Here is a 25581-nt window from a genome sequence, read left to right on the forward strand (position 1 = left end):
CCACGAGAAAACAAATTAAAACAATAGCAAGATGCTATAGGCCCAAGGGCTCCAACAGGGAAAAATAGCCTAGTGAGGAAAGGAAATAAGGAAATAAATAAATGCTTTATAAATAACTATATAGATTTTGAATTATGGCAGAAGCCTCCCCCCTTTCCCCCAGGAGAAAACAAATGAAAACAATAGCCATGAAATGAAAAAACCGCCATAAATGTTTTATAGACCAGGGGCTTCGGCCGCTATCGATTTCCTTCCTGTTTCCCCCAAGTCATCTCATCTACTCTTCCTGGCTGTTCTTCTCCCTTCTTCCTATTACTCCTTTCCCCCTTCCCCACCTCTCTCCAGGCATTTCCCCTCCCTTCCCCTTCCCTCTAGCCAACCACAGCTCCAAGAGAGGAGAGAAAAGAGTTTCCGCAGATGGAGATTTTTTTTTCTTAAGTTTCCGTCGAAACATTTTCCTTGGTGTACCGAGCATTTTTTTTTTCCGACTGAACTTTTATTATATTTGGTTTGGATATCAGTCGAGAGATACATTAATATATGTATACATACACATACATATACATACATACACAAATGTATGTATATATTTGTGTATTTTCACTAAAGGATACACAGGATTTGCATAGCATACCCTCAAAACTTGTAGAAACATTTACCACATGAAAAAAAAAAAAAAAAAAAAAAAAAAAAAAATCTAGACAGCATACCGTCCCAATAAGATCATTTAAGCCGCTAACAAGCATACATATAAACAAGAACTCTCATTTGAAATGAAACTAAATAAAAAATCAAATTATTAAGTAATCTGTTATACGTTCATTTCTTGTTTTTATTGCCAAAGCGAATTGAACAATGCTTTAATATACAAGCTGTACCGGACGCGTATCAAACACGCTGTTGGAGCCCTTGGGCTTGTAGCATCTTGCTTTTCCAACTAGGGTTGTAGCTTGGCTAATAATAATAATAATAATAATAATAATAATAATAATAACAGTATTTCAATATCATTGTATATTGTAGTTATCGCTCTTCCCTCGCACTGATAACTTTTTAATACCTGTATATGATAGTCTCATTGTATTTAAATTTTTGTGCCGTTCTTGACTGGAACGGGTTGTATATAAACTGATGCTCTATCCAAATAAGGTTAGTTACATTCACACCGCTTAAGACCTAACTGATGCCTCCGTACAAAACAAAGTGGTAATAAGGCAAACTTATAACTGCTTACAGTCCGTGAAATTGTGCTATTAACATGAAAATATAAATAAAAAGCTTTAAAGTAAATAATCTAAGGGAACATATCAATGAACGTAACAATTTAATGCAAAAATTAAATGTTTTGCATGAATAAGACACATGTAATCGACAGGATGTATATAAGCAACACAGCAACAACCTTGTAGTATGGTAGTGTGACAAACAATGTTATGACAGAGTCCAAAGCATACACTCAAATAAGGTAATGTAATAAAGCATACATCTAAATAAGGTAATGTAATAATGCATACATCTAAATAAGGTAATGTAATAAAGCATACACCTAAATAAGGTAATGTAATAAAGCATACATCTAAATAAGGTAATGTAATAAAATATACACCTAAATAAGATAATGTAATAAAACATACACCTAAATAAGGTAATGTAATAAAACATACACTTAAATAAGGTAATGTAATAAAGCATACACCTAAATAAGGTAATGTAATAAAGCATACATCTAAATAAGGTAATGTAATAAAGCATACATCTAAATAAGGTAATGTAATAAAGCATACACTTAAATAAGGTAATGTAATAAAGCATACACCTAAATAAGGTAATGTAATAAAATATACACCTAAATTAGGTAATGTAATAAAGCATACATCTAAATAAGGTAATGTAATAAAATATACACCTAAATAAGATAATGTAATAAAACATACACCTAAATAAGGTAATGTAATAAAACATACACTTAAATAAGGTAATGTAATAATGCATACACCTAAATAAGGTAATGTAATAAAACATACACTTAAGTAAGGTAATGTAATAAAGCATACACCTAATAAGGTAATGTAATAAAGCATACACCTAAATAAGGTAATGTAATAAAGCATACACCTAAATAAGGTAATGTAATAAAGCATACATCTAAATAAGGTAATGTAATAATGCATACACCTAAATAAGGTAATTTAATAAAATATACACTTAAATAAAGTAATGTAATAAAGCATACACTCAAATACGGTAGTGTAATAAAACATACACTTGAATAAGGTAATGTAATAAAGCATACACTCAAATGCGGTAATGTAATAAAACATACACTGAAATAAGGTAAATTAATAAAGCATACACTCAAATAACGTAAATTAATAAAGCATACATTCAAATAACGTGATGTAATAAAGCATGCACTGAAATAAAGTAATGTAATAAAGCATACACTCAAATAAGGTTATGTAATAAAGCACACACTCAAATAAGGTAATGTAATAAAGCACACACCTAAATAAGGTAATGTAATAAAACATACACTTAAATAAGGTAATGTAATAAAGCATGCACTCAAATAAGGTAATTAAATAAGCAAAATGTGTAATAAGTCATCATCACATAACATAATTTAGGACACCAATTGGGTACCGCTAACTGCAATGCAGCAAATGTAATAACAAAAATAATGCAGTTTTGTAATATGCATGCAAAATAATACTGCATTGCATCAAAGAATTGCAATAATACCCTTGCAACGCAAAATCTACACTCTAATTTATTGTAAATTTGTTCTCTTCTTTTATTTATTTCCTTATTTCCTTTCCTCACTGGGCTATTTTTCCCTGTTGGGGTCCCTGGGCTTGTAGCATCTTGCTTTTCCAACTAGGGTTGTAGCTTGGATAATAATAATAATAATAATAATAATAATAATAATAATAATCCTTTCAAATAACAATCAAAACAAATCGTAGAATATTTAAGTACCGCTAAACATTACATAATACAGCTACCTAGGGATTAAACACAGTATGACGGTAGTAAAAAAGCTATTTAGTTATGTAGCACTGTTCGGGTTAACAAAGTAATGCGAAGAGGAGAGTATTTCATTGTCCTAACAGATAACACTGTTCACAGTATGACGGCAAGTCTTCACTGTAACATAATGATACAATTATTAGGACCTTATTGCAATGAATGGATAAGTTAAAATAGGCGTTCGAGTAATATAATATTAACGAGGTTAATTTTCTATTCAGTCAAATATAACCGGTTCATCTCTCTCTCTCTCTCTCTCTCTCTCTCTCTCTCTCTCTCTCTCTCTCTCTCTCTCTCTCTCTCTCATATATATATATATATATATATATATATATATATATATATATATATATATATCAATCATTTCCTCCTACGTTTACTGACGCAAAGGGCCTCGATTAGATTTCGCCAGTCGTCTCTATTCTGTGCTTTTAAATCAATACTTCTCCATTCATCATCTGCTTCACTCTCCATACTTCTCAGCCATGAAGGCCTTGGTCTTCCAACTCTTACAGTGCCTTAAATACATACATAAATATATATATATATATATATATATATATATATATATATATATATATATATATATATATATATATATATATAATTTATGTTTACTCAAACTAGCGTGTTGTAGTTAGGAAAGGGGGAGGGGGTGGAAGGGTTAAATATGCATGTGCGTGCATATCTATCTATACACTAAGCCGTCATTCCTGACAGGTCGCGTACACTACTTATCATATAAACACTTGAGCAAATGGAAATAATGTAATCTAATTGTGTAACAACTCTAAAGGCTTCTTGATTACTTCAACAAGTTGATAATTCAAAAGTATAATGGACAAATAATGTTATCCATAATTTATGATGAAATCAATTTAATCTATAGATAAAACAAATGTACATGATTAGTCGGTAGTACATCGGTATACGAGTGATTTTGTAATGTACGTTAGCAAATAATGTAATTTAGTACATTATCACTATTGTAAAGAAATTTAGCATGACGAAGCAAAAATAATCCAATAATGCTATACAACTCTTAGAAGTGTCACTCAAAAAGGTAATTTGCAAATGAAGTAATTTTATATGAAAAAAATACAAAAAATGCCGATTATCATATATAGTTAATGTAATATCTAATTTTGAGAATTATAAGTAACTTATATCGAAGGCTACAAGATAATACAAATATAATTTTGAATCTAAAAACAGGAAGAGTGCAACATTAGTTACATGAATGCAATGAACTTGTCATAGTTACAAAACAAGAATTTCAATTGATGAAACTATTTTGAACATGTTATCTATCCGAATATCATCACAAGTAACTAAATAGTAGTGTATCTATTACCTGCAGTACCAAAGTAAGCTTAGTGTATATCTATCAGCTGGAGGACCAAAGTAAGCCTAGTGTATCTATCAGCTGAAGCACCAAAGTAAGCTTAGTGTATATCTATCAGCTGAAGTACCAAAGTTAGCTTAGTGTATCTATCAGCTGAAGTACCAAAAGTAAGCTTAGTGTATCTATCAGCTGGAGGACCAAAGTAAGCCTAGTGTATCTATCAGCTGAAGCACCAAAGTAAGCTTAGTGTATATCTATCAGCTGAAGTACCAAAGTTAGCTTAGTGTATCTATCAGCTGAAGTACCAAAGTTAGCTTAGTGTATCTATCAGCTGAAGTACCAAAAGTAAGCTTAGTGTATCTATCAGCTGGAGGACCAAAGTAAGCCTAGTGTATCTATCAGCTGAAGTACCAAAGTTAGCTTAGTGTATCTATCAGCTGAAGTACCAAAGTTAGCTTAGTGTATCTATCAGCTGAAGTACCAAAAGTAAGCTTAGTGTATCTATCAGCTGGAGGACCAAAGTAAGCCTAGTGTATCTATCAGCTGAAGCACCAAAGTAAGCTTAGTGTATATCTATCAGCTGAAGTACCAAAGTTAGCTTAGTGTATCTATCAGCTGAAGTACCAAAGTTAGCTTAGTGTATCTATCAGCTGAAGTACCAAAAGTAAGCTTAGTGTATCTATCAGCTGGAGGACCAAAGTAAGCCTAGTGTATCTATCAGCTGAAGCACCAAAGTAAGCTTAGTGTATATCTATCAGCTGAAGTACCAAAGTTAGCTTAGTGTATCTATCAGCTGAAGTACCAAAAGTAAGCTTAGTGTATCTATCAGCTGGAGGACCAAAGTAAGCCTAGTGTATCTATCAGCTGAAGCACCAAAGTAAGCTTAGTGTATATCTATCAGCTGAAGTACCAAAGTTAGCTTAGTGTATCTATCAGCTGAAGTACCAAAAGTAAGCTTAGTGTATCTATCAGCTGGAGGACCAAAGTAAGCCTAGTGTATCTATCAGCTGAAGTACCAAAGTTAGCTTAGTGTATCTATCAGCTGAAGTACCAAAGTTAGCTTAGTGTATCTATCAGCTGAAGTACCAAAAGTAAGCTTAGTGTATCTATCAGCTGGAGGACCAAAGTAAGCCTAGTGTATCTATCAGCTGAAGTACCAAAGTTAGCTTAGTGTATCTATCAGCTGAAGTACCAAAAGTAAGCTTAGTGTATCTATCAGCTGGAGGACCAAAGTAAGCCTAGTGTATCTATCAGCTGAAGCACCAAAGTAAGCTTAGTGTATATCTATCAGCTGAAGTACCAAAGTTAGCTTAGTGTATCTATCAGCTGAAGTACCAAAAGTAAGCTTAGTGTATCTATCAGCTGGAGGACCAAAGTAAGCCTAGTGTATCTATCAGCTGAAGCACCAAAGTAAGCTTAGTGTATATCTATCAGCTGAAGTACCAAAGTTAGCTTAGTGTATCTATCAGCTGAAGTACCAAAGTTAGCTTAGTGTATCTATCAGCTGAAGTACCAAAAGTAAGCTTAGTGTATCTATCAGCTGGAGGACCAAAGTAAGCCTAGTGTATCTATCAGCTGAAGTACCAAAGTTAGCTTAGTGTATCTATCAGCTGAAGTACCAAAGTAAGCTTAGTGTATCTATCAGCTGAAGTACCAAAAGTAAGCTTAGTGTATCTATCAGCTGGAGGACCAAAGTAAGCCTAGTGTATCTATCAGCTGAAGTACCAAATTTAGCTTAGTGTATCTATCAGCTGAAGTACCAAAGTTAGCTTAGTGTATCTATCAGCTGAAGTACCAAAAGTAAGCTTAGTGTATCTATCAGCTGGAGGACCAAAGTAAGCCTAGTGTATCTATCAGCTGAAGTACCAAATTTAGCTTAGTGTATCTATCAGCTGAAGTACCAAAAGTAAGCTTAGTGTATCTATCAGCTGAAGTACCAAAGTTAGCTTAGTGTATCTATCAGCTGAAGTACCAAAAGTAAGCTTAGTGTATCTATCAGCTGAAGTACCAAAGTTAGCTTAGTGTATCTATCAGCTGAAGTACCAAAAGTAAGCTTAGTGTATCTATCAGCTGAAGTACCAAAGTTAGCTTAGTGTATCTATCAGCTGAAGTACCAAAAGTAAGCTTAGTGTATCTATCAGCTGAAGCACCAAAGTAAGCTTAGTGTATATCTATCAGCTGAAGTACCCAAGTAAGCTTAGTGTATCTATCAGCTGAAATACCCAAGTAAGCTTAGTGTATCTATCGGCTGAAGCCCCCAAGTAGGCTTGGTGTATCTATCAGCTGAAATACCAAAGTAAGCTTGGTGTATATATCAGCTGAAGCACCAAAGTAGGCTTAGCGTATCTATCAGCTGAAGCCCCCAAGTAGGCTTAGTGTGTATCTATCAGCTGAAGCCCCCAAGTAGGCTTAGTGTGTATCTATCAGCTGAAGCCCCCAAGTAGGCTTAGTGTGTATCTATCAGCTGAAACCCCCAAGTAAGCTTAGTGTATAGCTATCAGCTGAAGTACCCAAGTAGGCTTAGTGTGTATCTATCAGCTGAAGCCCCCAAGTAGGCTTAGTGTGTATCTATCAGCTGAAACCCCCACGTAAGCTTAGTGTATAGCTATCAGCTGAAGTACCCAAGTAGGCTTAGTGTGTATCTATCAGCTGAAGCCCCCAAGTAAGCTTAGTGTATAGCTATCAGCTGAAGTACCCAAGTAGGCTTAGTGTGTATCTATCAGCTGAAGCCCCCAAGTAGGCTTAGTGTGTATCTATCAGCTGAAACCCCCAAGTAAGCTTAGTGTATAGCTATCAGCTGAAGTACCCAAGTAGGCTTAGTGTGTATCTATCAGCTGAAGCCCCCAAGTAGGCTTAGTGTGTATCTATCAGCTGAAACCCCCACGTAAGCTTAGTGTATAGCTATCAGCTGAAGTACCCAAGTAGGCTTAGTGTGTATCTATCAGCTGAAACCCCCAAGTAAGCTTAGTGTATAGCTATCAGCTGAAGTACCCAAGTAGGCTTAGTGTGTATCTATCAGCTGAAGCCCCCAAGTAGGCTTAGTGTGTATCTATCAGCTGAAACCCCCAAGTAAGCTTAGTGTATAGCTATCAGCTGAAGTACCCAAGTAGGCTTAGTGTGTATCTATCAGCTGAAGCCCCCAAGTAGGCTTAGTGTGTATCTATCAGCTGAAACCCCCAAGTAAGCTTAGTGTATAGCTATCAGCTGAAGTACCCAAGTAGGCTTAGTGTGTATCTATCAGCTGAAGCCCCCAAGTAGGCTTAGTGTGTATCTATCAGCTGAAGCCCCCACGTAGGCTTAGTGTGTATCTATCAGCTGAAGCCCCCAAGTAGGCTTAGTGTGTATCTATCAGCTGAAGCCCCCAAGTAGGCTTAGTGTGTATCTATCAGCTGAAGCCCCCAAGTAGGCTTAGTGTGTATCTATCAGCTGAAGCCCCCAAGTAGGCTTAGTGTGTATCTATCAGCTGAAGCCCCCAAGTAGGCTTAGTGTGTATCTATCAGCTGAAGCCCCCAAGTAGGCTTAGTGTGTATCTATCAGCTGAAGCCCCCAAGTAGGCTTAGTGTTATCTATCAGCTGAAGCACCCAAGTAGGCTTAGTGTGTATCTATCAGATCAGCTGAAGCACGAAAGTAGGCTTGGTGTATCTATCAGCTGAAGTACCAAAGTTAGCTTAGTGTATCTATCAGCTGAAGCACCAAAGTAAGCTTAGTATAAACTCAAATTCAAGCTTACTGGAATTATACTTAATACAGTATCAAGAGCAACGACGCTTATCGTGTTCTTGTTACTCTTAAAGCATTTTCCTCTCTATCTTACTTTTAACTAAATGTTAAATAAATCTATTGGTGATACGAGTCGGTGATCTATAAAAGCTGTTGAAATCTCCCTCGATTCCCGTTTTCTATGAAGATAACATCTAAAACTAATGCAATTTTGCCTTAACGTTTTAGACGTATAGCAAGAATTTGCTTATTCAGAAATTTATATAAATCTAAATGCTCTATAATATATTTCTATTACCTTCGCTCACTGCCCTTAACGACCACATAAACTAAACTAAACAGCGAGGAACAGAGGATCCGTATTTAGTAGGCCTAAAAGGGCCGACCACCTGTGACAGGTGTTAAGTAAAGCGGGCGACAGACGAAAGGCTTATATATTCCTTTCAACTATAAGAAAAGTTTAAGTTCAGTTTACACATATGCCATCAAATGTGCTTTAAAAGTTACTTGATATAAAATGTGAGAAATTTTGAACACTGAGGAGCCTTTTGGAGGCAGTAATCGTTTGGAGTAAGTAAACTGGCTTTGAACTATCATTAATGTAAAAGGTATATTATATATATATATATATATATATATATATATATATATATATATATATATATATATATATATATATATATTATATTTATATATGTGTGTGTGTGCGCGCGCGTGTGTGTAGCTATGTATGTATGTACACAAAATAACCGCCTTACATCAATGTTTGTTCAAAGACAAGTTTTAATACTCCAAAGAATTTCTGACTCCAAAGGGTGCCTCACAGTGTTCAAAATGACTCAAATTTTATATATATATATATATATATATATATATATATATATATATATATATATATATATACTCAAATTTTATATATATATATATATATATGCAGTATATATATATATATATATATATATATATATATATATATATATATATATATATATATGCAGTATATATATATATATATATATATATATATATATATATATATATATATACATAAGCAAACCTCTTTATAACGCTAATAATTTTCATGATGAAATGTGTTTACGGGACAATACGTTTTCCTGTACTTGTATAGAAAAGAACACGTTTGTACGACCTTCATTTTATGCAACAGCTTTGTAGAGAGAGAGAGAGAGAGAGAGAGAGAGAGAGAGAGAGAGAGAGAGATCTTGATGCAAAGCATACAATCTAGTGGCAAGAACAATATATAGGCCTATATCATAATTCCAGTTCCAAAATATTAAAATAAGCAAATATAAAAAATGAATTAGAAAATTAATTGATCAATTAAAATCATTTGCATATCAAATAAACAAAACGAAAAACCAAAAATAAAAAAAAAACCTACATAATGACAAATCCTTTTAGCGAAGCAGCTCAAAGCAAGGTAAAAAAAGCAGGGCTCTTCCACTGAACAGTCTACCCGGAAAGGTCTCACCATCACACCTGAATTATTTATAAGCAGCAAAAGAAAAAAAGCAGCAGCCAATAGAAAAAAAAAAAAAATCTTTCACCGTCCCTTTGAATACCCGACCTCGATCCAATCCGCCCACTCTCGCTAGATTTGACGATGAAGTGTCTCTTTTCTTCTAAGCAGAGTTACCAGATGATTTCCACTTGGTTATCGTACATGAACCCTAAAATCATCGTTTTTTAATCAATATTATCGTACACACTTTCAACATGATTATTAAGGTGTAACATAAATAACTTAATTCAAAGTATTTTAGTATAATTGTTTAATTAACACACATTTATATATATATATATATATATATATTATTATTATTATTATTATTATTACTTACTAAGCTACAACCCTAGTTGGAAAAGCAGTATGCTATAAGCCCAGGGGCTCCAACAGGGAAAATAGCTCAGTGCGGAAAGGAAAAAAGGAAAATAAAATATTCTAAGAAGAGTAACAACAATAAATATCTCCTATATAAACTATAAAAACTTCAACAAAACAAGAGGAAGAGAAATAAGATAGGAGAGTGTGCTCGAGTGTACCCTCAAGCAAGAGAACTCTAACCCAAGACAGTGAAAGGCCACGGTACAGAGGCTATGGCACTACCCAAGACTAGAGAACAGTGGTTTGATTTTGGAGTGTCCTTCTCCTAGAAGAGCTGCTTACCATAGCTAAAGAGTCTCTTCTACCCTTACCAAGAGGAAAGTGGCACTGAACAAGTACAGTGCAGTAACCCCTTGGGTGATGAAGAATTGTTTGGTAATCTGTGTTGTCAGGTGTATGAGGATAGAGGAGAATATGTAAAGAATATGCCAGACTATTCAGTGTGTATGTAGGCAAAGGGAAAATGAACCGTAACCAGAGAGGAGGATCCAATGTAGTACTGTCTGGCCAGTCAAAAGACCCCATAACTCTCTCTCTCTCTCTCTCTCTCTCTCTCTCTCTCTCTCTCTCTCTCTCTCTCTCTCTCTCTCTCTATATATATATATATATATATATAAAAGGTATGTATCGTACATCGTACCGGACCCAAAATAATCGTACATGTATGATAATTATCGTACGAATGGCAACCCTCTTTCTAAGTGACTTACTTGTAACTGTTATGTGTATATATAGGACTATATATCGACCCGTACGAAAATACATGCAAACATTAAAGTGTCTGTATATATACATACACACGCTTATATATATATATATATATATATATATATATATATATATATATATATATATATATATATATATATAATCAACAAATACAACAGCTTATAGTCGACAGTACGTAGGACAAAGGTCCCGGACATGTCTGGGGTTTAGTTTGGCCAGTTTTCATCGCCAAGCTGGCCAGTGCGGATTGGTGATGGTGGGAGATTTTTGTCTGATCGCTTACAAAAAACGAATTATCAAAAGCCCCATATGGTTTACAGCAATTAGCCAACTAATAATCCTTCAGAAATATAAAATTCACAATTCTCCTTAAGAGAGAGAGAGAGAGAGAGAGAGAGAGAGAGAGAGAGAGAGAGAGAGAGAGAGAGAGAGAGAGAGAGAGAGCAATGTACTCAACTTGTTTAGGATATAAGGTGGGAGGACGATATGACAACAGATGAAATCGTACATGCGCACTTCCAACTGTCGAGAGCATTTAAATGTGTCCATCAAATCTCTCTCTCTCTCTCTCTCTCTCTCTCTCTCTCTCTTGTTTCAACTGGACGATCAAAGGGTTGCGATGCCAGAGGGAAGTCAATGCGAACAATTGATCTCTTTCAAATATATAAATCTATATCAGAACTTAAAAATGATACTCCAAATAGACTTGTCACAAGGGCACTAGCTGCTGCTGCTGCTTGCTAGCAAGCTAGCTGGCTTCGTAAATTGCGCGAGGGCAGGAGCGCCGACACTAATGAAAATTGTATATTATGTAGTTTAAAGTCTTTTAATTATCCGATTTCATGTACTGCTTAAGAAAATAGGTCATATGGCTTTGGTTGTGTGTGAATCTCTCTCTCTCTCTCTCTCTCTCTCTCTCTCTCTCACGCCACGGATGTATAAAAATACAAAAACATAATTAATCAATATATCTATGCGTAAGCACACACATTTCGTCTTTATATATACGACTCATTTTTTCCCACTTGAAAAATCATTAAAACTGCTTATACTCATAGGCTAAGGCTACACTTCATACTCGTGCTAATGTATACTAAAAGCAAGTTTGCACTTAATCATAGCCGCACTACTCAAAATACCTAAAAAGAAAAATAATTCACACACAAAATACAGTTCAAATAATTAGGCCTACTCTTTCTAATGAAAACTAATTGAGGACGAACTCGTCCAATCCCCGTCAAAACGTCAAAACGTCATATGCCAGAGCTCCGTTTTTAATCGGGACTGGCATGAGCGCCCAGCCATTCAGAGAAGCTCCAACGCTTGGGAGCTTATTCGCAGCCCGTTCATATTCTTGGTTTGTTATAATACATCCAACTTTAAAGAAAGACTGGTAATGTACAGCAGTTGCAGTGGGGGAGCCGGTGAGCCCGCTGAGAGAGAGAGAGAGAGAGAGAGTGATGGGTTGTGGAGACGGAAAGCTAGACCTAGGATTTGACCTGAGATTGTACAAGAAAGAGTATTGAATAGATAAACTAAAAAGAAAAAAAAATACTTTTTATGAAGCAAATTTTGTTCTACTTGGTTCCCCTCATAACATCACAATCAGTTATAGTTCAAAATATTGTTAATTACTTCTAAATAAGACCTTTCTATATATTGTTTGGACTGAGGCCCCACCAGTGCTGTTTTGGGAAACTCAAGGTCTTGAATATCTAACTTGTCACGGGAAATCAACTTTTAAATCAATAAAAATCCTTTTTATAATGTTTTTAAAGGTCGCTCATGAATGGCAAAGGCAATAGTCGGTGATAATACCCTCTCTCCACGCAAGCTAAGACCAGGGAAGGCCAGAGCATGGCTGCTGATATCTCAGCATATAGACCTATAGTCTCCCCAAAACCAGCATCCTTAGCTCACAAGGATAGTGAGGTTGCAGACATTACATGAAATTATTGCGCTTGAGCGGGACTCGAACAAAGCCCGGAGATAGTCAGGCAGGGACGTTTGAAATAGACCATCATGAACTCTTAACTGCTTTTACCAATTGGCCATTGAGGTCGTCAAGAATAAAATTGACGATGAACTATATATATATATATATATATATATATATATATATATATATATATATATATATATATATATATTAATTACCAGAACCAAATATAAATTAAATTGACGATGAACAATATATATATATATATATATATATATATATATATATATATATATATATATATATATATATATTAATTACCAGAACCAAAAATAAGAACATTTTCTCAATATTCATAAATTTCAGAGGCTGCTGATACCAAATTCGAAATCTTAATACGAATGATTTAATTCAACGACCCAAATGACAACTTCATTATCAAAATTTACTTAATGCGAACCCAAAGAACTAATGAGAACTGCTTTATATATATATATATATATATATATATATATATATATATATATACACAGTATATGTATATATATATAATATAAATATATATATATATATATATATATATAAATATATATATATATATATATATATATATATATATATATATATATATATATATATATAAATATATATATATATACTTGGTAAACGCCTTTGCATTCAAAGCTTACAGGTGATATTGTACAATTAAAATGTACTAGGAGAGAGAGAGAGAGAGAGAGAGAGAGAGAGAGAGAGAGAGAGAGAGAGAGAGAGAGAGAGAGAGATATTTTAATAAATAGTCAGTCACGTGACATATTTCTATAGAATCTATCCAAAATAATACTTTATAGATCATAGCACACTTATGGGGATTAACATTTTCTGCTCATGTCAGTATTGCGAAAGCTGATATCTCTATGCACCTATAGTCAATTTTTTTTAGAGAGGCAGATTTGCACCGACTCGCAGCGGTGCCCTTTTAGCTCGGAAAAGTTTCCTGATCGCTGATTGGTTGGACAAGATAATTCTAACCAATCAGCGATCAAGAAACTTTTCCGAGCTAAAAGGGCACCGCTGCGAGTCGGTGCAAATGCGCCTCATTAAAAGAAATTGACTGTAGTCATCAATATTCTCGAGTTATTGTTATGGCAAGGTCATCAGTAATTACTATGTTATCATTATGGAAGAAATCGTCTTCAATATAAAATAATAACAATTTAAAAAAAATAATAAAACACCAATTTTCATATATTAAAATACCTTTGTTTTTATCAATAACAATATAAAAATGGCTATTGTCTTTATAAGCAGTATATTATATTAACAATAATTTTCCAAGTTCTGTTCATTGATAATTCATTTCAGTTTCCTCTTCCCATTAACATTATCTGGATGTATAGACTTTATGAGTATGCTAATTTATATGAGTGCGTATTTTATAGCACATAAGGTTTTTTTTTACGGTGGTAAAAGTTAATTTTCCATTAGTAACAACTAAAAGTGCCATAGCCTCTATACGATGGTCTTCCACTATCTTGGGTTAGAGTTCTCTTGCTTGAGAGTACACTCGTGCAAACTATTCTACCTAATTTCTCTTCCTCATGTTTTGTTAAAGTTTTTATAGTTTACATAGGAGATACTTATATTGATATTATTCTTAAAATATTTATGTTTTCCTTGTTTCCTTTCCTTACTGGGCTATTTTCCCTGTTGGAGCCCCTGAGCTTATAGCATTCTGCTTTTCCAACTAGGGTTGTAGCTTAGCAATTAATAATAATAATCTAAAATAATAGAACTAAGACCCCATATCTAATATTACATAGGCCTACGCCAAACTAATACTGCATTATTCACAGATTCTTCATGTAACTACGAAAATCAAAACATTCAATCAATTTATTCATCTTCTTGAAGAAGTTTAAACTTGGATATCTGCCGAGACAAAGACTTGAGTAATAACAACGGACAAAGAATAACTTTCAAAACACAAAAATTTTGACCACTTAAAAAAAAAAAACATAATAATATCACTGTTCTTAAAATATTCTATTTTTCCTTGTTTCCTTTCCTCACTGGGCTATTTTCCCTGGAGGTCCTGGGCTTATAGCATCCTGCTTTTCCATCTAGGGTTGTTGCTTAGCAAGTAATAATAATAATAATAATAATAATAATAATGAAAAAAATTAAATACTCATTAATGGTCAAACGCCACCTTTTCCGAAAAAGAAAAAAAAACTGCTGTCTACTTTTCATCAGGGCAAATCCTCTTTGCCAAATGACACAAAAAATGGGTGTAAAACAAAAGCTTGTGTTGCATAAGACCAGCTTGATAGCAGCTCTAAATGTAGCATTATGGTAAATCCTATAATCTTGTCCTTTCTCTAAAAGGAAAAGTATTTAATCAGATGATCCTACTAGCATTAACTTTTGCATCGGAAACTTGGAGCCTTACTAAAGCCTTAGAACATAAGCTAGTTACAAATCAAAGAGCTGTGGAAAGAATTATAAAGGAAATAGCGCAAGGGATAGAAAAATAGCAACATGGATACGAGAGCAAAGTAGAGGATATTCTAACATGTAAGAAAAATGTATGGACATAGGTAAGACATATAATGAGAATGGAAGATACTAGAATAAATGAATGGGTCCCTAAAGATAGCAAAAGCAGTAGGGGAATAAAAAAAAGGCGATGGATTGACGAACTATGAAAAATTGCTGGTATAAATCGGCATAGAAAGACCATAAACGGACGTGAGTGGGAGAACGTGTCTGAAGCCTTTGTCCTACAGTGGAATAGTTATTATTATTATTATTATTATTTGCTAAGCTACAACCCTAGCTGGAAAAGCAAAATGCTATAAGCCCAGGGGCCCCAACAGGGAAAATAGCCCAGTAAGGAAAGGAAAGAAGGAAAAATAAAATATTTTAAGAAGAGTAACATTAAAATAAATATTTCCTATATAAACTATGAAAACTTTAACAAAACAAGAGGAAGAGAAATTAAATAGAATAGTGTGCCTGATTGTACCCTCAAGCAAGAGAACTCTAACCCAAGACAGTGGAAGACCATGGTACAGAGGCTATGGCACTACCCAAGACTAGAGAACAATGGTTTGATTTTGGAGTGTCCTTCTCCTAGAAGAGCTGCTTACCATAGCTAAAGAGTCTCTTCTACCCTTACTAAGAGGAAAGTAGCCACAGAACAAATACAGTGCAGTAGTTAACCCCTTGAGCGAAGAAGAATTGTTTAGTAACCTCAGTGTTGTCAGGTGTGTGAGGACAGAGGAGAATCTGTTAAGAATAGGCCAGACTATTCGGCGTATGTGTAGGCAAAGAGAAAGAACCGTAACCAAAGAGAAGGATCCAACGTAGTACTGTCTGGCCAGTCAAAGGACCCCATAACTCTCTGGCGGTAGTATTTCAACGGGCGGCTGGTGCCTTGGCCAACCTACTACCTCATAGTTGCGAATGATGAGGAGGAAGAGGAGGAGGAGGAGGAGGAGGAGGAGAAGGAGGAGGAGGAGAAGGAGGAGGAGGAGGAGAAGGAGGAGGAGGAGAAGGAGGAGGAGGAGGAGGATGGCAACCTTATCCTAAGGCACATCCTATAACCTAGCATTCAAAGGATCTACTGTAGATATACTGTACTGTATATCTCCCTACTGCCAAGCAAGCGATAACCTGATCACTTCACTTCACAGATCACTAATACAAACACGCTAAATATTTACTTGAACACACGAAATTACTAACAATTTACTGAAAACTCTACTTACTCAAATAATTGTAAAGTCACTTTACGACTATCATCAGGGGGGAAATGTACTGATGCCAGTATCTGGGGACTGTCATTAACCTATAAATTGCCTTACGTTGACAGCACGGCCATCTCATTTAATCGGCAAATGAAAATGAGTAATCTACATTTCTGTATAACTTCGGAAGGAATGGCACAAGTGGCTAGCCTCGGTAAGATTGCATATGCCTTTAATAATAATAATAATAATAATAATTCCATTTCACTATTTAGCACTACCGTCTATCTAGTGGTAGCACCATAGAATAAAGACATGATAATAACCTCTCTCTCTCTCTCTCTCTCTCTCTCTCTCATGTAAGTTATTATTATCATTATTATTATTATTATTACTTGCTAAGCTACAACCCTAGTTGGAAAAGCAGGATGCTATACTTTAATATTCCACACTATTTTCTCATATAGGTTCTATAGGTTGCGATTTGATATCCATAGCTCTATATAAAACTCAATTAATCACACTAATTAATCCCACTTATAATATTCTGGAGTGAAAAACTACTGGCATTTATCACATAAGTAATTATAAAACTATAACCGTCCTCTTGAATAGCAATAATACTTACTACAATTCTTTACTCAAGAAGTTAACCATTGAACTGAAATTGGTAAGGGTACAAGAGATTCTTTAGCTGTGGCAAGAGGCTCTCTAGAACGCTCTAAAATCAAACCATTGTTCTCTAGTCTTGGGTAGTGCCATAGATTCTGTACCATGGTCTTCCACTGTCTTGGGTTAGTTTTCTTGCTTGATGGTACACTGAGGCACACTAATCTATCTGATTTCTATCCCTCTTGTCTGTTATTTTAAGTTTTTCAATTCTATATACGGTATGAGAGCTCTATTTCAATGCTGTCACTGCTCTTATAATATCAATTTTAATTGTTCATTATTTCTCTTGTAATTTATTTATTTCCTTGTTTCCCTTCATCACTGGGCTCTTTCCTCTGTTGGAGCCCTTAATCTTATAGCATCCTGCTTTTCCAACTAGGGTTGTAGCTTAGCTAGTAGTAGTAGTAGTAGTAATAATGTCACGGCGCTTCATTATTCATAGTATCACTACACTTCAGTTTTATTCAGAGAGCCGACTAGCTAGCGTGCGAGCCTTTGACAGACGAGGTGAACAGTTTCGTGACAACAGGGAACAAATGCTAACAGATATCGAGTAACGTCACCAGCTTTGTCTGCATGTGAAGGTAACCGATCAAGGATATAAAAACTTATATAACTATATACACATTATGCCTTATACCGCAATAGGGGGGGGGGGGGAGAGTAGCAGTGTTGTAGTTAGGAAAGGGACAGGGGTGGGAAGGGTTGATTCTGTCTGTGCTTATCTAAATATTTAGCCGTCAGTTTTGTAGTCGTGTACAATAGTGTGTGTGTGTGTGTGTGTGTGTGTGTGTATATATATATATATATATATATATATATATATATATATATATCACCACAATCAGCAATACTGTACTAGTCAGGGCCACCCATACTAGGTTGGTTTGTTGTGAGCGATCATACTAATGTCTCCCACAATCACCAACCCTCAATGGCCAGCATGGTGATGAAATTACCAAATCCCATACATGAACAAGGACATGTCTGAGGCCTTTGTCCTGCAGTGGGCTAGAAACAGGTGCATTTGATGTTGTGTGTGTGTATATATATATATATATATATATATATATATATATAGCAATAAATGTTGTTATCCTTATTATTACCAGCAGTCTTCCTGAGTGAGTCTGCAACCCTTACACCCAGCACCATGGAACTTCATATAGCCTAACCTGTGTGCTAACAGCGATGCTAAATTAAAAGTTTAAAATGTGGCTGGAAAAAAAAAAAGGAAAAAAAAGATTCTTTCGGAAAACGGAGTCTTCATTTCTAAGAAGCAAAAATGCGTGAGAAAATAGAGTAAATGACGCAGTTTTATATCTGGGGAGGTGGCGGTCAGCATGCTGCTCATCAGCTTCCTTGCTGTTCAAGAGGTTTATCCAATATTCCACAAATAAAACATGACAGCTGAATTGACTTCTATATTATTATTATTACTAGCTAAGCTACAACCCTAGTTGGAAAAGCAAGATGCTATAAGACCAAGGACTCCAACAGGGAAAAATAGCCCAGTGAGGAAAGGAAATGTGGACATAAATAAACAATATAAGTAATGAAAATCAAAATAAAATATCTTAATATATACATACAATATATATACATATATAATGTGTAGACATACATAGACGCACACACATACATAGGTCTATATATATATATATATATATATATATATATATATATATATATATATATATATATATATATATATATATATATATATGGGTATGTGTAATTAATAACACTCAGATGCGAAAACATGTGTATGTTATTCATACTGTTAACAGGTACAATATTATCAAAATCCGCATCAGAAGAAATGTATCTACTGTATTGACTAAGATATGGCTAGGCCAACATGGTAGTAGGTTGGCCTGGGCACCAGCCGCCCGTTGAGATACTACCGCTAGAGAGTTATGTGGTCCTTTGACTGGCCAGACAGTACTACATAGGACCCTTCTCTCTGGTTACGGTTCTTTCCCTTTGCCTACACAGACACCGAATAGTCTGGCCTATCCTTTACAGATTCTCCTCTGTCCTCATACACCTAACAACACTGTGATTACTAGATAATTCTTCACCCAAGGGGTTAACTACTGCACTGTAATTGTTCAGTGGCTACTTTCCTCTTGGTAAGGGTAGAAGAGACTCTTTAGCTATGGTAAGCAGCTCTTCTAGGAGAAGGACACTCCAAAATTAAACCATTGTTCTCTATTCTTGGGTAGTGCCATAGCCTCTGTACCATGGTCTTACACTGCCTTGGGTTAGAGTTCTCTTGCTTGAGGGTACACTCGGGCACACTTTTCTATCTAGTTTCTCTTCCTCTTGTTTTGTTAAAGTTTTTATAGTTTAAATAGGAAATATTTATTTTAATATTGTTACTGTTCCTAAAATATTTTATTTTTCCTTATTTCCTTTCCTCACTGGGCTATTTTCCCTGTTGGGGCCCCTGGGCTTATAGCATCCTGCTTTTCCAACTAGAGTTGTGGCTTAGCATTTAATAATAATAATAATAATATTCACAAGAAAAACAAATCAAAGTGTTAGCTAAAATTAGCTATTTACATGAAAGGTAATTTTTTCGCATTCAAATTTAGCAAAACTAAAGTTCTTACCAATTATATAAATAACACACGCATATATATACATAAATATGTATATATATACATGTGTATATATATACATATATATATAGTGTGTGTGTGTGTATGAGTGTGTGCATTGTGTGTATGACAATAAAGCAGAAGGTGATTGGAAAAGAATAGACGTATTTCTTCCCGGCTCGTTGCACCTGAATCTAAAGAAACCGAGTTTTAAGCTTATCGGTATATCAAAAGAAAATTACAAAAAGATTAATCTCAAGCTAATTTTAAATAAAATTACTTTCAGAAACCAAAACTTCACCTAGATTCAAACGAAAACAGCATTGTCAATATAATTTCAATTACGGGAAAATAAATCTGTTGAACAGGTAGGCGTATATGAATCCCAAACATTGATCCAATACAAAATGAATCTTCTAGATGGGAAACAGTCTTAATAATTCAAACCACGTGTTTTTAAGTTTAGAACAAACATCAATATATTTTAACCCATTTTCCAAATATTTAACTGATACTGTACTTCTTCATACCGGATTCGCCAATTAGTTTCATTTTTTTTCCCTTTTTTAAATTTCATAGTTAAGCGTACTAAAACCTCACTATTTTAATCGTATGTATTTTCTTGCAAACTACTTACAAAATGATGTACAAAAATATATCAGTACTACAGTATTTTAATAAATATTCATCTTAACATTACACTTAACATCTAACATTTTTTTCTTCATTTGCATTCAAATTACCACTCTCTCTGCCAGTCCAAACTGTTTTAATATATTCGCCAATAAATGATGACTTCTCAGTTTTATCTGTTTCGTATTATTATTATTACTAGCCAAGCTACAACCCTAGTTGGAAAAGCAAGATGCTATAAGCCCAAAGGCTCCAATTGGGAAAAATAGCCCAGTGAGGAAAGGAAGGAAATAATTAAATGATGAGAATAAATTAATATATCATTCTAAAAACAGTTACAGCGTCAAAACACATATGCCCTATATAAACTATTAACAACGTCAAAAACGGATATGTCATATATAAACTATAAAAAGACTCATGTCAGCCTGGTCAACATAAAAACATTTTCTCCAACTTTGAACTTTTGAAGTTCTACAGATTCAACGACCCGATTAGGAAGATCATTCCACAACTTGGTAACAGCTGGAATAAAACTTCTAGAATACTGTGTAGTATTGAGCCTCATGATGGAGAAGGCCTGGCCATTAGAATTAACTGCCTGCCTAGTATTCTTTAACTCAAAGTTCAACATTTAATGCTTTCATAGATGTTCACACCCAAGACCAACTAATTTCCCAAGAAGGACCTTGAACCAAACCTATGCTGTTCTCAAGCATGTATAAAAATACATAAAAAACAAATGAAGGACAAAGGGTTTGGCAAATTTTCATCACCACGCTAGTCGGGCGGATTGGTGATGCTAGGTGAATTTCGTATGATGGCTCGCAACAAACCAACCTAGTATGGGATCCCCTTATTAATACAGCTTTGCTGATCATGGCGATATGCAAACCCTATCAACACGATAAGGTATTCCCACTCAGAATGGGATGAGTAAAGGGTTTCTTATTTTAATGCATAGGCCTATATAATAATAATAGGAATAGGGAAGTGGGGAATATGGGGAAAGGAAGCGTCCCCCTGGATACAATCCAATTTATAGCTCAAAGGCAGGTGCTCGGGATGGGAAAGATTAAGGAAATAGGGAGAAAGAGAAGTACAGGAGAAGAATAAAAGAGAGGGGCAGACCCTCTTGCGATATTAGGGAATTGGTATTATCGTTATTCCATTTTTCATCATAAAGTTGTATTAATGTTTCTCAACACAAAAAACTAAAATTTAAAAAAGACAAATTACCGTGTTTATATGTAAAAATTAAGTTATTTCAAATAGCATCAAACTTATCTATACCGTAATAACATTGAAAAAATTTTATACTAAGCATAACAAAGAATTATTTAATTACACGAGAACATAGCACGTTTACGGACAAGCAAAATCACTTTCAACATTGAATTCAAGACGGGGAGTTCGCACCGTCCTTCCAACACCACATGCTTGGCTGGACGCTTAAATGCAGGCGATTAAGTGTTCCACACAAGGTCAAAGAGTCGTGGCTTGCAACCAAACCGTCCAATCACAGAGAAGATCCGAAGGTTACTGAATTCCAAGGACTCTGCATTGGATAAAAAGTCAAATAGCCCAGTTAATGTCAGTCTGCTCATTGAAGTCACCAGACAACAAAATGAAAAAGTACAAAACATACACGAAAAGATGTAATCTGAGAAGTGGTGCGCTATAAAAGGTAATCGGTCTAGGCTATACACGGCCTTGATAACCGTTACCACAAGATCTTCACACTGCTACTACGAGAAAACGAAGGTGATGTGGTTCATGATGGTTTAAGGGAGGCATTTGAAGTTAAATGTTATCCGAAAACCCACTTTTAGCTCATGATGGAAAAGTGGAAGGTTTTCCACATCCGATGAAGTGTATATAAGTATTTGCACGTTTCTATAAAATTTTAAAGAATAAACCCGAGTTTACTTTTAATGGTTCCACTGAATTACACTAACATGTGCGTTTGTGAGCTCAAGTGTGCATAAACACATACACCCACAATATATATATATATATATATATATATATATATATATATATATATATATATATATATATATATATATATATGTGTGTGTGTGTGTGTGTGTATATATATACATGTATGCATGCCTGTTTGCATAGTCAATACGAACGTGCAAACCCGACATATTATCTATTTTAAACACATTTTCACGATGAGCTAGCATTGATTAAAAAATATTATTAGTTCGAGTCAAAATCTAGATAGGTAACCACAAGTCAAGTGTTGTCACACTACATGAACCAACTTAAATCTATGGGAAGGGAGTTACTGCAACTTCACACAATAAAAAACCATCACATACTCTCTCTCTCTCTCTCTCTCTCTCTCTCTCTCTCTCTCTCTCTCTCTCTCTCTCTCTCTCTCTCTTTATATATATATATATATATATATATATATATATATATATATATATATATATTTGCCAAGTGTCAAGGCACTTGAAGGTTTTCTTGGTGACATTAAGAGCAACGTGCTACAAATTATACAATATTTTTAGCACTGAACAAGACACTGATCATAATTCATATATCTTAAGTGAAAAGCAGAGAGAGAGAGAGAGAGAGGAGAGAGAGAGAGAGAGAGAGAGAGAGAGAGAGAGAGAGAGAGAGAGGTAATAAATCTACCATTAAAACTGTTAGTGAGTCGACGGCCAAAGGCCTCACTCAAGATGGAAAATGGGCACGTGTCTACCAATCAAATCATGGTAAGATTTGCAGAAATGAGGAATGGACGGGCATTCTTATTAGGCCGAGAGCCATGAACACCCAAGGGAAAAGGGTTAATAAATGCTGTATATGCACTGTAAAACAAAATAAGAAATGCAATCGTTTCTAGTCCACAGCATGACAAATGCCCCAGGCATGTCCATCTACACGCTGGCCAACTACGGATTGGTGATGGTGGAGACTTTTGTTTGACCTCTAACAGTAAACCAACCATGTATGGTTGGCCTTGTAAATATTGTATTTTGTTATTTTAAATAAAAGTTAAGAAAAAAAAGTACAGCTTTGCTGATCAGGGCGATACAAACCCTTTTACAACGTTAAAGTGTCCACACTCAGAAAGGGATATATATATATATATATATATATATATATATATATATATATATATATATATATATATATATATATATATATATATATGCGTTTTTTTCAAGTCATATGAAATATACAAAAAAATTCCAATAAATTGATATATTTCGATAAATACACACCAAAACAATGTTTAATAATTCTATTTTATTTCCTTATTCTATGTGTCTTTTGCAAAGTGTATATCACACTGTCATACACCCATATACACATTATATATATATATATATATATATATATATATATATATATATATATATATATATATATACATACGCAATATATAGGCCTATATATATAGTATATACTGTATGTATGTGGGGAGAGAGAGAGAGAGAGAGAGAGAGAGAGAGAGAGAGAGAGAGAGAGAGAGATATTTGGTATTTAATTAAAAAGCACAAATTAAATAATAATAATATCGACGTCTGCGTCCCTCCCTCCGTCATTCAACTAAACCTCAGACGTCACGTGAACCTATGAACCTATATCCATAGATAATTTCATCAAGTTTCAAATCTATCTAATTTCCTTTTAGTATAAACCTTACTAGGGAGGATTTTTATTTAGCTCTATATTTCCTCAAGTTAAATAATCGATAATTATTATTATTATGTTATTCATGGTTTATAGAAGACCATTTTGCACCGTAATAATCTAAGTCTATATGAAAACTTGTCCCTTACGAAATCAAACCAAACGAAACTCATTGAAAAACCGTGTCAGGTGTTTTCTGTTGGATCGATACCCCCGCCCTCCCCCTTCCCCCTCCCACATCTTCCTATAAAACGAACCCCCTTCCCTGACATCCAGCATCACCCCTCAAAAGAGGGAGGCTGGATCCTTACCCTCCCTACACCGGGGGGACCCCCAACCTTTCCAGCCCCATCCTTCCTCTGGAAAATACTCTTTCTCGCTCTCACTCTCATCAAAATAGACCTTCAGTTTTCGACATAAATACTGGAATTGCTTACCGTTTAAAAACTGTCTCTTCCTATAATTTCATTCACTTGCCTTACAGAAATAACATCCCAACTGAAACTGGATTACAAAACTTCTTTTTTTTACTTTGTTGCTCAGCTTAATGTGTATGTCAAAGAGAGCGAGACAGAAGAGATAAATACGGTAACGGGTTTATTTTCCCCATATCTCTACCTTCCCACTCCAAGGAATAGGGGATATAAGAGAAGGAAACCTCTTTCATAAAGATGATGTATAGCAATCTCTCCGTGTCTCTAATTGCCAGAAAACCAAGGGAGTACTTACCTGAGGTCGTTAAGGAATATTATCGCCCAGATTCATTTTGGCCTGGTAAATTCGACACTATATATCCTTAGAGAAAATTCCAGTATCAGTATAAGTCGGGTAAAACACCAGATTTTTATATAATCACCAGAATATTAGTTTACGAAGCCATCACCACAGATACGTGCAACCACTGATAGAGTAACTCGTGAACTGGCCACCAGATGGCGAGTGGGAGGTTGCCACTTGTGTCGCATGGCTGCCCTAGCATTGCCAGTTAGCACGACCAATGATTTTCCCTATTCTTTCTACATTCAAGAAAATGGAAGGATGTCTCTAGGCAGAGGTAAAAGGACGCTAAAATCGCAATTTCTTTAACCTTGGTCTCTCTGGCGCTTTGACTTGCGTTTCCCGCCTGAATAAAGTCGTTTGTATAATCCGAATGGGCAACGTCGCCCCCAAAACACAGCCAACTTTCAGATCCCACGAAACACATTTTCATGAAAAAATGGACATTTAAATATGATTTCACAACGCTCGTTTAGACGGACGACGACAATATTGCGTTGAACAGTTCCTGCAAACAAAGAATTGTCTTAACCAATTCGTTATCGAACATGACCCGGTTATCTACCATAGATAAAAAGAGACCCAATCTTTTACCTTCGGAGGGTAGGCTACCCAGACACACACCCATCCCCCCCCCCCCCCCCACCCAGTATCATACATCTGTGAAATACCAAACAAAACGACACCTGTGCACACAGGTTTAACTCTCAGGGTAAAGGTACAGTATTTCGTACAGTACAAAGAAGATTCAGGCACTCATATAAGGCAATATATTGGAGTTTTCAATGCACATTTTTTGTTTTTTGTTTTAATG

General features: G+C 35.0%; 1 pseudogene; it reads right to left on the reverse strand.

The window, feature by feature from the left end:
- Positions 1–25581, reverse strand: part of LOC137630040 (uncharacterized) — an 80495-nt pseudogene that overhangs the window by 28562 nt on the left and 26352 nt on the right.

Source organism: Palaemon carinicauda, chromosome 38 (genome assembly GCF_036898095.1).
Source record: "Palaemon carinicauda isolate YSFRI2023 chromosome 38, ASM3689809v2, whole genome shotgun sequence".
NCBI classification, from domain to species: domain Eukaryota; kingdom Metazoa; phylum Arthropoda; class Malacostraca; order Decapoda; family Palaemonidae; genus Palaemon; species Palaemon carinicauda.